Source organism: Gallus gallus, unplaced genomic scaffold (genome assembly GCF_016699485.2).
Source record: "Gallus gallus isolate bGalGal1 unplaced genomic scaffold, bGalGal1.mat.broiler.GRCg7b scaffold_98, whole genome shotgun sequence".
In the NCBI taxonomy this organism is placed as follows: Eukaryota; Metazoa; Chordata; class Aves; order Galliformes; family Phasianidae; genus Gallus; species Gallus gallus.
The window spans coordinates 1-15,036 of NW_024096050.1; the positions used below are offsets into that span (position 1 = coordinate 1).

The 15,036-nt window shown below is 60.8% G+C and overlaps 1 pseudogene; it reads left to right on the top strand.

Annotated features, from left to right (window-relative positions):
• The first annotated feature begins 4 nt into the window (after positions 1-4).
• LOC121108942 lies at positions 5-10,746 on the top strand (annotated as a pseudogene).
• Positions 10,747-15,036: the final 4,290 nt, after the last annotated feature.

Genomic DNA, 15,036 nt, shown 5'->3' on the forward strand with positions numbered 1-15,036 from the left:
CCCTTCCCGCTCCCTTCCCTCTCCCTTCCTGCTGCGTTGCAGGTACTTCCTGCTCCCTTCCCGCTGTGTTGCCGGTACTTCCTGCTCCCTTCCCGCTCCCTTCCCGCTGTGTTGCAGGTACTTCCTGCTCCCTTCCCGCTCCCTTCCTGCTGTGTTGCCGGTACTATCCTGCTCCCTTCCCGCTGTGTTGCCGGTACTTCCTGCTCCCTTCCCGCTCCCTTCCCGCTGTGTTGCCGGTACTTCCTGCTCCCTTCCCGCTCACTTCCTGTTGTGTTGCAGGTACTTCCTGCTGGCCCGCACCCACCCGGACCCATCCGCGCCGGCCAGCAAAGCCTTCACGGGTTTTGTGGTGGACGCCGACAGCCCCGGGATCCACGTGGGGCGGAAGGTGGGGCTCCAGTGGGGCGCCTCGCTGTCTGCTGAGCGCTGTGTGAACGGCGGCCGCCAGTAATTAGCGCCGTGTGAACGGCGGCCGCCAGTAATTAGCGCCGTGTGAACGGCGGCCGCCAGTAATTAGCGCCGTGTGAACGGCGGCCGCCAGTAATTAGCGCCGTGTGAACGGCGGCCGCCAGTAATTAGCGCCGTGTGAACGGCGGCCGCCAGTAATTAGCGCCGTGTGAACGGCGGCCGCCAGTAATTAGCGCCGTGTGAACGGCGGCCGCCAGTAATTAGCGCCGTGTGAACGGCGGCCGCCAGTAATTAGTCTTGTTTGAATGGGAGCGGTCAGTGATTAGCCTTGTTTTAATGGCAGTCGTCAGTAATTAGCGCTGTGTGAACGGCGGCCGTCAGTAATTAGCGCTGTGTTAACGGCAGCCGTCAGTAATTAGCGTTGTCTGAACGGCGGCCATCAGTAATTACCTTTGTATGAATCAAAACTGTCAGTAATTAGTCTTGTTTTAATGGCAGTAGTCAGTAATTAGCATTGTCTTAATGGCAGCTGTCAGTAATTAGCTTTGTCTTAATGGGAGACCCCCATATCCACCCCAGCTCCCCACACCCCCCCCATATCAAACCCAGTCCCCCCATATCACCCCCACATCCTCCCATACAACCTCAGACCCCCACACCCCCCATATCCCCCCCATATCACCCACCCCCAGCCCCCCATATCGCCCCCAGCCCCCCATATCGCCCCCATACGACCCCAGTCCCCCACACCCCCCCATATCCCCCCACATCACCCAACTCCAGTCCCCCATGTCACCCCCCAGCCCCCCATATCACCCCCATACGACCCCAGGGCCCCACACCCCCCATATCACCCCCATACGACCCCAGCCCCCCACACCCCCCATATCACCCAACTCCAGTCCCCCATATCACCCCCAGCCTCCCATATCACCCCAGCCCCCCATATCGCCCCCATACGACCCCAGCCCCCCACACCCCCCCATATCACCCCCATATTGCCCCCAGCCCCCATATCACCCCCATACGACTCCAGGCCCCCAGGCCCCCAGATCCCCCCATGTCGCCCCCATATGACCCCAGCCCCCCCCACCCCCCATATCGCCCAACTCCAGTCCCCCCATATCGCCCCCAGCCCCCCATATTGCCCCCAGCCCCCCATATCACCCCCATATTGCCCCAGCCCCCATATCACCCCCATACGACTCCAGGCCCCCAGGCCCCCAGATCCCCCCATGTCGCCCCCATATGACCCCAGCCCCCCCCACCCCCCATATCGCCCAACTCCAGTCCCCCCATATCGCCCCCAGCCCCCCATATTGCCCCCAGCCCCCCATATCACCCCCATATTGCCCCCAGCCCCCCATATCACCCCCATACAACTCCAGGCCCCCAGGCCCCCAGATCCCCCCATGTCGCCCCCATATGACCCCAGCCCCCCCACCCCCATATCACCCAACTCCAGTCCCCCCATATCACCCCCATATGACCCCATATCGCCCCCAGCCCCCCATATCCCCCCCATCCCCCCATACAACCCCATCCCCCCACACCCCCACGTTTGGGTGTTGTGCCGCGGCTGCGCTGCCCTGCTGCCCTCAGAGCTCTCCCCCCCCCACAGCCGTGTGATTTCGGGGTCCCGCTGCCCGGCTGCCCCCTCACTGCTCCGTGGGGTTTTGGGGGGGTGTTTTAGGGGTGGGGGGGTGCGGGTTTGGTGCCGACATCCCCCATCCCCCCCCCCGTGAGGCAGGAGCTGAACATGGGGCAAGCGCTGCTCGGACACGCGCGGCATCGCCTTCGAGGACGTGAGGATCCCGAAGGACAACGTGCTGCTGGCCGAGGGCGCCGGCTTCAAGATCGCCATGGGGGGCCTTCGACAGGACGCGCCCGCCCGTCAGTGTCCCAAACCATCGCCTTTCCGCCCCAACCCTTCTCCTTTCCGCCCCACACCTTCGCCTTTCCGCCCCAAACCATCGCCTTTCCGCCCCAAACCTTCGCCTTTCCGCCCCAAACCTTCGCCTTTCCGCCCCAAACCTTCATCTTTCCTCCCCAAACCTTCACCTTTCCACCCAAAACCTTCACCTTTCCCCCCAAACCTTTTCCTTTCCACCCGAAATGGGCACCTTTCCACCCCAAACCATCGCCTTTCCCCCCAAAACCTTCTCCTTTCCCCCCCAAACCTTCTCCTTTCCCCCCCAAACCTCCTTTCCCCCCCAAACCTCCTTTCCGCCCCAAACCTTCTCCTTTCCGCCCCAAACCTTCTCCTTTCCGCCCCAAACCTTCTCCTTTCCCGCCCCAAACCTTCTCCTTTCCGCCCCAAACCTTCTCCTTTCCCCCCCAAACCTTCTCCTTTCCACCCGAAATGGGCGCCTTTTCCGCCCCAAACCTTCTCCTTTCCGCCACAAAAACTTCTCCTTTCCACCTGAAATGAGCGCCTTTCCGCCCCAAACCTTCTCCTTTCCGCCCCAAACCTTCTCCTTTCCGCCCCAAACCTTCTCCTTTCCGCCCCAAACCTTCTCCTTTCCGCCCCAAACCTTCTCCTTTCCGCCCCAAACCTTCTCCTTTCCGCCCCCAAACCTTCTCCTTTCCGCCCCCAAACCTTCTCCTTTCCGCCCCAACCCTTTGCCTTTCCGCCCCAAACCATCGCCTTTCCGCCCCAAACCATCGCCTTTCCGCCCCAAACCATCGCCTTTCCGCCCCAAACCATCGCCTTTCCGTCCCAAACCTTCGCCTTTCCGCCCCAAAACCTTCGCCTTTCCGCCCCAAACCTTCTCCTTTCCGCCCCAAACCTTCGCCTTTCCGCCCCAAACCTTCGCCTTTCCGCCCCAAACCTTCGCCTTTCCGCCCCAAACCTTCGCCTTTCCGCCCCAAACCTTCGCCTTTTCCGCCCCAAACCTTCAGCTTTCCGCCCCAAACCTTCAGCTTTCCGCCCCAAACCTTCAGCTTTCCGCCCCAAACCTTCAGCTTTCCGCCCCAAACCTTCAGCTTTCCGCCCCAAACCTTCAGCTTTCCGCCCCAACCCTTCTCCTTTCCGCCCCAACCCTTCTCCTTTCCGCCCCAACCCTTCGCCTTTCCGCCCCAACCCTTCTCCTTTCCGCCCCAACCCTTCTCCTTTCCCGCCCCAACCCTTCGCCTTTCCGCCCCAACCATCGCCTTTCCGCCCCAAACCTTTTCCTTTCCGCCCCAACCATCGCCTTTCCGCCCCAAACCTTTTCCTTTCCGCCCCAAACCTTTTCCTTTCCGCCCCAAAACCTTTTCCTTTCCGCCCCACACCTTCTCCTTTCCGCCCCACACCTTCTCCTTTCCGCCCCACACCTTCTCCTTTCCGCCCCACACCTTCTCCTTTCCGCCCACACCTTCTCCTTTCCGCCCCACACCTTCTCCTTTCCGCCCCACACCTTCTCCTTTCCGCCCCACACCTTCTCCTTTCCCCCCCACAACCTTCTCCTTTCCCCCCACACCTTCTCCTTTCCCCCCCACACCTTCTCCTTTCCCCCCCACACCTTCTCCTTTCCGCCCCAAACCTTCAGCTTTCCGCCCCAAACCTTCAGCTTTCCGCCCCAAACCTTCAGCTTTCCGCCCCAAACCTTCAGCTTTCCGCCCCAAAACCTTCAGCTTTCCGCCCCAAACCATCGCCTTTCCGCCCCAAACTTTTGCCTTTCCGCCTGAAATGGGCGCCTTTCCCCCAAACCCGGCGCCCTTCCACCCTTAAACCAATGCCTTTCCCCCCCAAACCTGGCACCGTTCCACCCCAAACCTTCACCTTTCCCCCTGTAAACTGGGCGCCTCCCCCCCCCCCCCCCCCCCAAACCCGGCACCTTTCCACCCCCAAACCGGGTGCCTTTCCCCCCCAAACCTTCGCCTTTGCACCCCAACCCTCCGCCTTTCCCCCCCCCAACCCTCCGCCTTCCCCCCCCAACCCTCCGCCTTCCCCCCCCCAACCCTTCTCCTTTCCCCCCCCCAACCCTTCTCCTTTCCCCCCCCAAACCGTCGCCTTTCCCCCCCAAACCTGGCACCGTTCCACCCCAAACCTTCACCTTTCCCCCTGTAAACTGGGCGCCTTCCCCCCCCCCCCCCAAACCCGGCACCTTTCCCCCCAAACCTTTGCCTTTGCACCCCAACCCGGCGCCTTCCCCCCCCCAACCCTTCTCCTTCCCCCCCCCAACCCCTCTCCTTTCCCCCCCACCCCTTCTCCTTTCCCCCCCCACCCCTTCTCCTTTCCCCCCCACCCCTTCTCCTTTCCCCCCCCACCCCTTCTCCTTCCCCCCCCCCACCCCTTCTCCTTTCCCCCCACCCCTTCTCCTTTCCCCCCACCCCTTCTCCTTTCCCCCCCACCCCTTCTCCTTCCCCCCCCCCAACCCTTCACCTTTTCTCCCCCCCCAACCCTTCTCCTTTCCCCCCCCAACCCTTCTCCTTTCCCCCCCAACCCCTCTCCTTTCCCCCCCAATCCCGGCACCTTTCCCCCCCCCAACCCTTCTCCTTTCCCCCCCCCAACCCCTCTCCTTTCCCCCTCCAACCCTTCTCCTTTCCCCCCCCCAACCCTTCTCCTTTCCCCCCCCACCCTTTGCTGTCCCCCCCCCACCCTTCTCCTTTCCCCCCCAACCCTTTGCTGTCCCCCCCCCACCCTTCTCCTTTCCCCCCCCAGCCCTTCTCCTTTCCCCCCCAACCCTTCTCCTTTCCCCCCCAACCCTTCTCCTTCCCCCCAAAACCCTTCTCCTTCCCCCCAAAACCCTTCTCCTTCCCCCCCCCAGCCCTTCTCCTTCCCCCCCCCAGCCCTTCTCCTTCCCCCCCCCAGCCCTTCTCCTTCCCCCCCCCACCCCTTCTCCTTCCCCCCCCCACCCCTTCTCCTTTCCCCCCCCAAACCTTCACCTTTCCCCCCCATACCCTTCGCCTTCCCCCCCCCAGTCCTTTGCCTTCCCCCCCCCCCACCCCTTCACCTTTCCCCCCCCCACCCTTCTCCTTTCCCCCCACCCTTGGCCGTCCCCCCGCGCTGAGTGCCGTGTCCCCCCCGCAGGTGGCGGCCGGCGCGGTGGGCCTGGCCAGGCGGGGCGCTGGATGAGGCCACCCGCTACGCGCTGCAGAGGAAGACCTTCGGGAAGCCCATCGTGGAGGTGAGCTGCTAATTGTCTCCTTAATTGCCTCCTTAATTCATTGGCTCGTTAATTAATTGGGATCTCATGGGCTGCAAGGCGTGGCTCAAAATGCTGGGGGCGCTGGGATTGGGGGCGCTGGGGCTGGGATTGGGGTTGTGGGGATTGGGGGCGCTGGGGTTGGGATTGGGATTACTGGGGTTGGGATTGGGGTTGTGGGGGTTGGGGGCACGGGGGTTGGGATTGGGGTTGTGGGGATTGGGGTTGTGGGGATTGGGGTTGTGGGGATTGGGATTGGGGTTGTGGGGATTGGGATTGGGATTACTGGGGTTGGGATTGGGGTTGTGGGGATTGGGGTTGGGGGCACCGGGATTGGGGTTGGGGGCATTAGGGGCGCTGGGGATTGGGGCGCTGGGGTTGGGATTGGGGTTGTGGGGATTGGGGGCACTGGGATTTGGGATTGGGGGCGCTGGGATTGGGATTGGGGTTGTGGGGATTGGGATTGGGGTTGTGGGGATTGGGGTGCTGGGGTTGGGATTGGGAGCACTGGGGTTGGGATTGGGGGCGCTGGGGTTGGGATTGAGGTTGGGATTAGGGGCGCTGGGATTTGGCATTGGGGCGCTGGGATTGGGATTGGGGTGCGGGGGTTGGGATTGGGGGCACTGGGATTGGGGGCACTGGGATGGGGATTGGGGTTGTGGGGATTGGGGGCGCTGGGGTTGGGATTGGGGCACTGGGGTTGGGGGGATTGGGGTTGTGGGCATTAGGGGCGCTCCTGGTTGGGATTGGGGTTGTGGGATTGGGGGTGCTGGGATTGGGATTGGGGTTGTGGGGATTGGGATTGGGGGTGCTGGGACTGCTGGGATTTGGGATTGCTGGGATTTGGGATTGGGATTAGGGGGGCTGGGGTTGCGATTGGGGGCACTGGGATTGGGGGCGCTGGGATTGCTGGGATTTGGGATTGGGGGCGCTGGGATTGGGGGTGCTGGGATTGGGATTGGGGTTGTGGGGATTGGAGGCGCTGGGATTGGGATTGGGGGCACTGGGATTGCTGGGATTTGGGATTGCTGGGATTTGGGATTGCTGGGATATGGGATTGGGGTTAGGGGGCGCTGGGATTGGGATTGGAGCGCTGGGATTGGGATTGGGGCGCTGGGATTGGGATTAGGAGCATAATGACCCACAGCCTCAGTCCTCATCAGCACCGCACAGCCCTGCAGCACTGCCTGGAGCCTCATTATCTACCGCTAATTATCCGCTAATGAGCCTAATGAGCCCTGCTAATTGCTGCCCTTAGCACCAGGCCGTGTCGTTCCTGCTGGCCGAGATGGCCATGAAGGTGGAGCTGGCCCGCTAATGAGCCTAATGAGCCTAATGAGCCTAATGAGCCCTGCTAATTGCTGCCCTTAGCACCAGGCCGTGTGGTTCCTGCTGGCCGAGATGGCCATGAAGGTGGAGCTGGCCCGCTAATGAGCCTAATGAGCCTAATGAGCCCTGCTAATTGCTGCCCTTAGCACCAGGCCGTGTCGTTCCTGCTGGCCGAGATGGCCATGAAGGTGGAGCTGGCCCGCTAATGACTAATGAGCCTAATGAGCCCTGCTAATTGCTGCCCTTAGCACCAGGCCGTGTGGTTCCTGCTGGCCGAGATGGCCATGAAGGTGGAGCTGGCCCGCTAATGACTAATGAGCCTAATGAGCCCTGCTAATTGCTGCCCTTAGCACCAGGCCGTGTGGTTCCTGCTGGCCGAGATGGCCATGAAGGTGGAGCTGGCCCGCTAATGACTAATGAGCCTAATGAGCCCTGCTAATTGCTGCCCTTAGCACCAGGCCGTGTGGTTCCTGCTGGCCGAGATGGCCATGAAGGTGGAGCTGGCCCGCTAATGACTAATGAGCCTAATGAGCCCTGCTAATTGCTGCCCTTAGCACCAGGCCGTGTGGTTCCTGCTGGCCGAGATGGCCATGAAGGTGGAGCTGGCCTGCTAATGAGCCTAATGAGCCTAATGAGCCTAATGAGCCCTGCTAATTGCTGCCCTTAGCACCAGGCCGTGTGGTTCCTGCTGGCCGAGATGGCCATGAAGGTGGAGCTGGCCCGCTAATGAGCCTAATGAGCCTAATGAGCCCTGCTAATTGCTGCCCTTAGCACCAGGCCGCGTGGTTCCTGCTGGCCAAGATGGCCATGAAGGTGGAGCTGGCCCGCTAATGACTAATGAGCCTAATGAGCCCTGCTAATTGCTGCCCTTAGCACCAGGCCGTGTCGTTCCTGCTGGCCGAGATGGCCATGAAGGTGGAGCTGGCCCGCTAATGAGCCTAATGAGCCTAATGAGCCCTGCTAATTGCTGCCCTTAGCACCAGGCCGTGTGGTTCCTGCTGGCCGAGATGGCCATGAAGGTGGAGCTGGCCCGCTAATGACTAATGAGCCTAATGAGCCCTGCTAATTGCTGCCCTTAGCACCAGGCCGTGTGGTTCCTGCTGGCCGAGATGGCCATGAAGGTGGAGCTGGCCCGCTAATGACTAATGAGCCTAATGAGCCTAATGAGCCCTGCTAATTGCTGCCCTTAGCACCAGGCCGCGTGGTTCCTGCTGGCCGAGATGGCCATGAAGGTGGAGCTGGCCCGCTAATGAGCCTAATGAGCCTAATGAGCCCTGCTAATTGCTGCCCTTAGCACCAGGCCGTGTGGTTCCTGCTGGCCGAGATGGCCATGAAGGTGGAGCTGGCCCGCTAATGACTAATGAGCCTAATGAGCCCTGCTAATTGCTGCCCTTAGCACCAGGCCGTGTCGTTCCTGCTGGCCGAGATGGCCATGAAGGTGGAGCTGGCCCGCTAATGAGCCTAATGAGCCTAATGAGCCTAATGAGCCCTGCTAATTGCTGCCCTTAGCACCAGGCCGTGTGGTTCCTGCTGGCCGAGATGGCCATGAAGGTGGAGCTGGCCCGCTAATGAGCCTAATGAGCCTAATGAGCCCTGCTAATTGCTGCCCTTAGCACCAGGCCGTGTGGTTCCTGCTGGCCGAGATGGCCATGAAGGTGGAGCTGGCCCGCTAATGACTAATGAGCCTAATGAGCCTAATGAGCCCTGCTAATTGCTGCCCTTAGCACCAGGCCGTGTCGTTCCTGCTGGCCGAGATGGCCATGAAGGTGGAGCTGGCCCGCCTGGCCTACCAGCGCGCCGCCTGGGAGGTGGACGTGGGGCGCCGCAATACCTTCATGGCGTCCATCGCCAAAGCCTTCGCCGCCGACGTGGCCAACCAGGCGGCCTCCGACGCCGTGCAGATCTTCGGTGGCAGCGGCTTCAACTGCGACTTCCCCGTGGAGAAGCTGATGAGGGACGCCAAGATCTACCAGGTAAAGGGGGGGTGTGGGCCCCGTGGGGGCGGCTGTGGCCGTGGGGCGGCCCCTATTTTCACAGCGAGCCCTTTAAAAATGGCGACCTCCGGCCCTGTATTCTGGGCTGGAATCGCACGGATTTGGGCTGGAATCGCACGGATTTGGGCCGGCAGAACCCCCCGAGCTGCCCGCATTTCCCTTCTGCTGACCCTCCGCCATGCGCTGATTTGAGGAAAGGCTCTTTTGGGGGCTTTTGTTGTCCCTCAGACGGCCCCGATTTTCAAAGAAAGCCCTTTGAAAATGCCCAATTCCGGACCCGTCCTGTGGCCCATAGGCTGAAATGGCACCAATTCGGTCTGAGGCGCTTCAAATTGCTCACATTTTGAAGGTTTGCTCCTTTCTGATGCTCAGAATTGCATTTATGGGAGAAAATGGTCCACTGGGGGCACCGCTGGGCTTCAAATGGACCCAATTTCCAATGGAAGGGCCTTTGAAAATGGCGAACCCCGTCCCCATCTTAGGGCCCAGGGGCTGAAATTGCACAGATGTGGTCCTATGAGCCCTCATTTCCCCTTTGCTGATGCTCAGAAGTGCACCTATGGGAGGAAAATGCTCCATTTTGGGTGTTTTGCCCTCAAAAATACCCCCAATTTTCAAAGCGAACCCTTTGAAAATGGCGAACCCCGTCCCCATCTTACAGCCCAGGGGCTGAAATGGCACAGATGTGGTCCTATGAGCCCTCATTTCCCCTTTGCTGATGCTCAGAAGTGCACCTATTGCAGAAAATGCTCCATTTTGGGTGTTTTGCTCTCAAAATACCCCCAATTTTCAAAGCGAACCCTTTGAAAATGGCAAACCCCCTCCAAGTCTTACAGCTCCGGGGCTGAAATTGCACAGATATGGTCCTATGAGACCTCTGAAGTTCTCTCATTTCCCTTTGCTGATGCTCAGAAGTGCACCTATTGCAGAAAATGCTCCATTTTGGGTGTTTTGCCCTCAAAATACCCCCAATTTTCAAAGCGAACCCTTTGAAAATGGCGAACCCCCTCCAAGTCTTACAGCTCCGGGGCTGAAATTGCACAGATGTGGTCCTATGAGCCCTCATTTCCCCTTTGCTGATGCTCAGAAGTGCATCTATTGCAGAAAATGCTCCATTTTTGGGTGTTCTGCCCTCAAAATACCCCCAATTTTCAAAGCCATCCCTTTGAAAATGGTGAACCCCATCTTACAGCTCCAGGGCTGAAATTGCACAGATGTGGTCCTATGAGACCTCTGAAGTTCTCTCATTTCCCCTTTGCTGATGCTCAGAAGTGCACCTATGGGAGGAAAATGCTCCATTTTGGGTGTTTGGCCCTCAAAATACCCCCAATTTTCAAAGCGAACCCTTTGAAAATGGTGAACCCCATCTTACAGCTCCAGGGCTGAAATTGCACAGATGTGGTCCTATGAGACCTCTGAAGTTCTCTCATTTCCCCTTTGCTGATGCTCAGAAGTGCACCTATTGCAGAAAATGCTCCATTTTGAGTGTTTTGCCCTCAAAATACCCCCAATTTTCAAAGCCATCCCTTTGAAAATGGCCATCCCCGCCCCCATCCGGTTGCCCCCCCCCCCCCCCCTTTTCGTAACCCCCCCGTTTTGCTGTGTGTGTGGGGCAGATCTACGAGGGCACGGCTCAGATCCAACGCCTCATCATCGCCCGGGAGCACCTCAACAAATTCGGGGCGCACATTTAGGTGCCGTTCCCCCCCAATTTCGGCCGCTTCGGGCGGCGCTCCTTCGCTCCGCGGGGGGGGGGGGGGGGGGGGGGGGGGGGCTCAGAAGGGGCACGAATGGGACCCCCAAATCCGTCGCTTTGCACCGGGGATGAGTGCCCCCCCCCGTCCTTAAGGGATCCCCCAATTGTGGCCTTTTTCACCCCCCCCCCCCGCAGAACCCCGCAATTGTGGCCCTTTTTCACCCCCCCCCCCTTAAGGGATCCCCCAATTGTGGCCCTTTCTCACCCCCCCCCCCCCTTAAGAGCCCCCCCAGTTTTGGCCCTTCCCCCCCCCTTAAAGAGCCCCCCATTTGTGGCCCTTTTTCACCCCCCACCCCCCCCCCATTAAGGGATCCCCCAATTGTGGCCCTTTTCTGCCCCCCCAGAACCCCCCAATTGTGGCCCTTTTTCACCCCCCCCCCCCCTTAAGGGATCCTCCAATTGTCGCCCTTTCTCAACCCCCCCCCCCTTAAGAGCCCCCCCATTTTTGGCCCTTCCCCCTCCCCCAGGACCCCCCAATTGTGGCCCTTCCCCCCCCCCCTTAAGGGATCCCCCAATTGTGGCCTTTTTCACACCCCCCCCCCCCGCAGAACCCCCCAATTGTGGCCCTTTTTCACCCCCCCCCCTTAAGGGATCCCCCAATTGTGGCCCTTTCTCACCCCCCCCCCCCTTAAGAGCCCCCCCAGTTTTGGCCCTTCCCCCCCCCCCCTTAAAGAGCCCCCCAATTGTGGCCCTTTTTCACCCCCCACCCCCCCATTAAGGGATCCCCCAATTGTGGCCCTTTTCTGCCCCCCCAGAACCCCCCAATTGTGGCCCTTCCCCCCCCCCTTAAGGGATCCCCCAATCGTGGCCCTTTCTCACCCCCCCCCCCCCCTTAAGAGCCCCCCCAGTTTTGGCCCTTCCCCCCCCCTTAAAGAGCCCCCCATTTGTGGCCCTTTTTCACCCCCCACCCCCCCCCCATTAAGGGATCCCCCAATTGTGGCCCTTTTCTGCCCCCCCCAGAACCCCCCAATTGTGGCCCTTTTTCACCCCCCCCCCCCCTTAAGGGATCCTCCAATTGTCGCCCTTTCTCAACCCCCCCCCCCTTAAGAGCCCCCCCATTTTTGGCCCTTCCCCCTCCCCCAGGACCCCCCAATTGTGGCCCTTCCCCCCCCCCCTTAAGGGATCCCCCAATTGTGGCCTTTTTCACACCCCCCCCCCCCGCAGAACCCCCCAATTGTGGCCCTTTTTCACCCCCCCCCCTTAAGGGATCCCCCAATTGTGGCCCTTTCTCACCCCCCCCCCCCTTAAGAGCCCCCCCAGTTTTGGCCCTTCCCCCCCCCCCCTTAAAGAGCCCCCCAATTGTGGCCCTTTTTCACCCCCCACCCCCCCATTAAGGGATCCCCCAATTGTGGCCCTTTTCTGCCCCCCCCAGAACCCCCCAATTGTGGCCCTTCCCCCCCCCCTTAAGGGATCCCCCAATTGTGGCCCTTTCTCACCCCCCCCCCCCCATTAAGAGCCCCCCCAGTTTTGGCCCTTCCCCCCCCCCCCTTAAAGAGCCCCCCAATTGTGGCCCTTTTTCACCCCCCACCCCCCCATTAAGGGATCCCCCAATTGTGGCCCTTTTCTGCCCCCCCCAGAACCCCCCAATTGTGGCCCTTCCCCCCCCCCCCTTAAGGGATCCTCCAATTGTCGCCCTTTCTCACCCCCCCCCCCTTAAGAGCCCCCCCATTTTTGGCCCTTCCCCCTCCCCCAGGACCCCCCAATTGTGGCCCTTCCCCCCCCCATTAAAGGATCCCCCACTTGTGGCCTTTTTCACCCCCCCCCCCCCCCAAGAACCCCCCGATTTTGGCACTTTTCACCCCCCCCTTAAGGGATCCCCCAATTGTGGCCCTTTCTCACCCCCCCCCTTAAGAGCCCCCCCATTTTTGGCCCTTCCCCCCCCCCCCCCACCTTAAAGAGCCCCCCAATTGTGGCCCTTCCCCCCCCCCCATTAAGGGATCCCCCACTTGTGGCCTTTTCACCCCCCCCTTAAGAGCCCCCCAATTGTGGCCCTTTTCTGCCCCTCCCCCCCCCCCCCATTAAGGGATCCCCCATTTGTGGCACTTTTTCACCCCCCCCCCCTCAAGAACCCCCCAATTTGGCACTTTTCTTCCCCCCCCCCCCCCCCCCCCTTAAGAACCCCCCGGTTTTGGCACTTTTCTGCCCCCCCCCCTTAAAAAGAAAACCCCATTTGTGGCACTTTTCCACCCCCCCCCTTAAGGGATCCCCCAATTGTGGCCCTTCCCCCCCCCCCCCCCTAAAAACCCCCCATTTGTGGCACTTTTCTGCCCCCCCCTTAAAAAGAAAAACCCATTTGTGGCACTTTTCCACCCCCCCCCTTAAGGGATCCCCCAATTGTGGCCCTTTTTCACCCCCCCCCTTAAGAACCCCCTCAATTGTGGCCCTTTTCTACCCCCCCCCCCTTAAGGGATCCCCCAATTGTGGCCTTTTTCACCCTCCCCCCCCCCCCCCCCAAGAACCCCCCAATTTTGGCACTTTCCCCCCCCCCCCTTAAGGGATCCCCCATTTGTGGCCCTTCCCCCCCCCCCCCCCCTTAAGAACCCCCCGATTTTGGCACTTTTCTGCCCCCCACCTTAAAAAAAAAAAACCCATTTGTGGCACTTTTTCACACCCCCCCTTAAGGGATCCCCCAATTGTGGCCCTTTTTCACCCCCCCCCCTTAAGAATCCCCCCAATTGTGGCCCTTTTCTGCCCCCCTCCCTTTAAAGAACCCCCCAATTGTGGCCATTTCCCCCCCCCCCCTTAAGGGATCCCCCACTTGTGGCCTTTTTCACCCCCCCCTTAAGAGCCCCCCATTGTGGCCCTTTTCTGCCCCTCCCCCCCCCCAATTAAGGGATCCCCCATTTGTGGCACTTTTTCACCCCCCCCCCCCCCCTCAAGAACCCCCCAATTTGGCACTTTTCTGCCCCCACCCCCCCCACCCTCCCTTAAAGAACCCCCCCAATTGTGGCCTTTTTCACCCCCCCCCCCCCCCCCTTAAGGGATCCCCCAGTCGTGGCCCTTTCCCCACCCCCTTAAGAACCCCATCAATTGTGGCCCTTTTCTGCCCCCCCCCCCCCTTAAGGGATCCCCCATTTGTGGCCCTTTTTCACCCTCCCCCCCTTAAGAGCCCCCCCAGTTGTGGCCCTTTTCTGCCCCCCCTCCCCCCCATTAAGGGATCCCCCAATTGTGGCCCTTCCCTCCCCCCCCACCCCTTAAGAATCCCCCGGTTTTGGCACTTTTCTGCCCCCCCCCCCCTTAAAAAGAAAACCCCATTTGTGGCACTTTTCCACCCCCCCTTAAGGGATCCCCCAATTGTGGCCCTTTCCCCCCCCCCCCCCCTTAAGGGATCCCCCAATTGTGGCCCTTTTCCACCCCCCCCCTTAAAGGATCCCCCAATTGTGGCCCTTTTTCACCCCCCCCCCCCCTTAAGAATCCCCCCAGTTGTGGCCTTTTTCACCCCCCCCCCCCCCCCCCTCCAATTTTGGCACTTTTCTGCCCCCCACCTTAAAAAAAAAAAACCCATTTGTGGCACTTTTTCACACCCCCCCCCTTAAGGGATCCCCCAATCGTGGCCCTTTTTCACCCCCCCCCCTTAAGAACCCCCTGATTTTGGCACTTTTCCACCCCCCCCTTAAGGGATCCCCCAATTGTGGCCCTTCCCCCCCGCCCCCCCCCTTAAGAACCCCCCAATTGAGGCCTTCCCCTCCCCCCCCCCCCGAAAGAACCCCTCAATTGTGGCCCTTTTCCACCCCCCCATTATTTTATCTCAGGGAAGAATAAAAGGAATGAACTCATTGCTGTGGCTCAGGAACACACACAGCCCCCCATATCCCCCCCCCATATCCCCCCCCCGTAACCCCATAACACCCCTATAACCCCCCCCATAACCCCATTCCCCCCCCATGACCCCTCTGCCCCCCATAAACCCCCCCATAACGCCCCCCTCCCCCCCCCATAACCCCATTCCTCCCATCCCCCCCCATGACCCCTCTGCCCCACTCTGCTCCCCATAAACCCCCCCATAACACCCCTATAACCCCCCCATAACCCCATTCCCCCCCCCATGATCCCTCTGCCCCCCATAAACCCCCCATAACGCCCCCCTCCCCCCCCCATAACCCCATTCCTCCCATTCCCCCCCCATGACCCCTCTGCCCCCCATAAGCCCCCCCATAACACCCCTATAACCCCCCCCATAACCCTATTCCCCCCCCATGACCCCTCTGCCCCCCATAAACCCCCCCATAACGCCCCCCTTCCACCCTCCCACCCCCACTCCCCCCCCCCCCCCCAAAAAGCCCCACCATTAATTAATTTGTTGGAGGGGGCAGAGATGGAAAAATGGGGGGGGGAAATGGGGGTCTCGGGGGGGGGAAATGGGGGTCTGGGGGGAGGGGGGGGGAATTGGGGGTCTCGGGGGGGGGGAATGGGGGTCTCG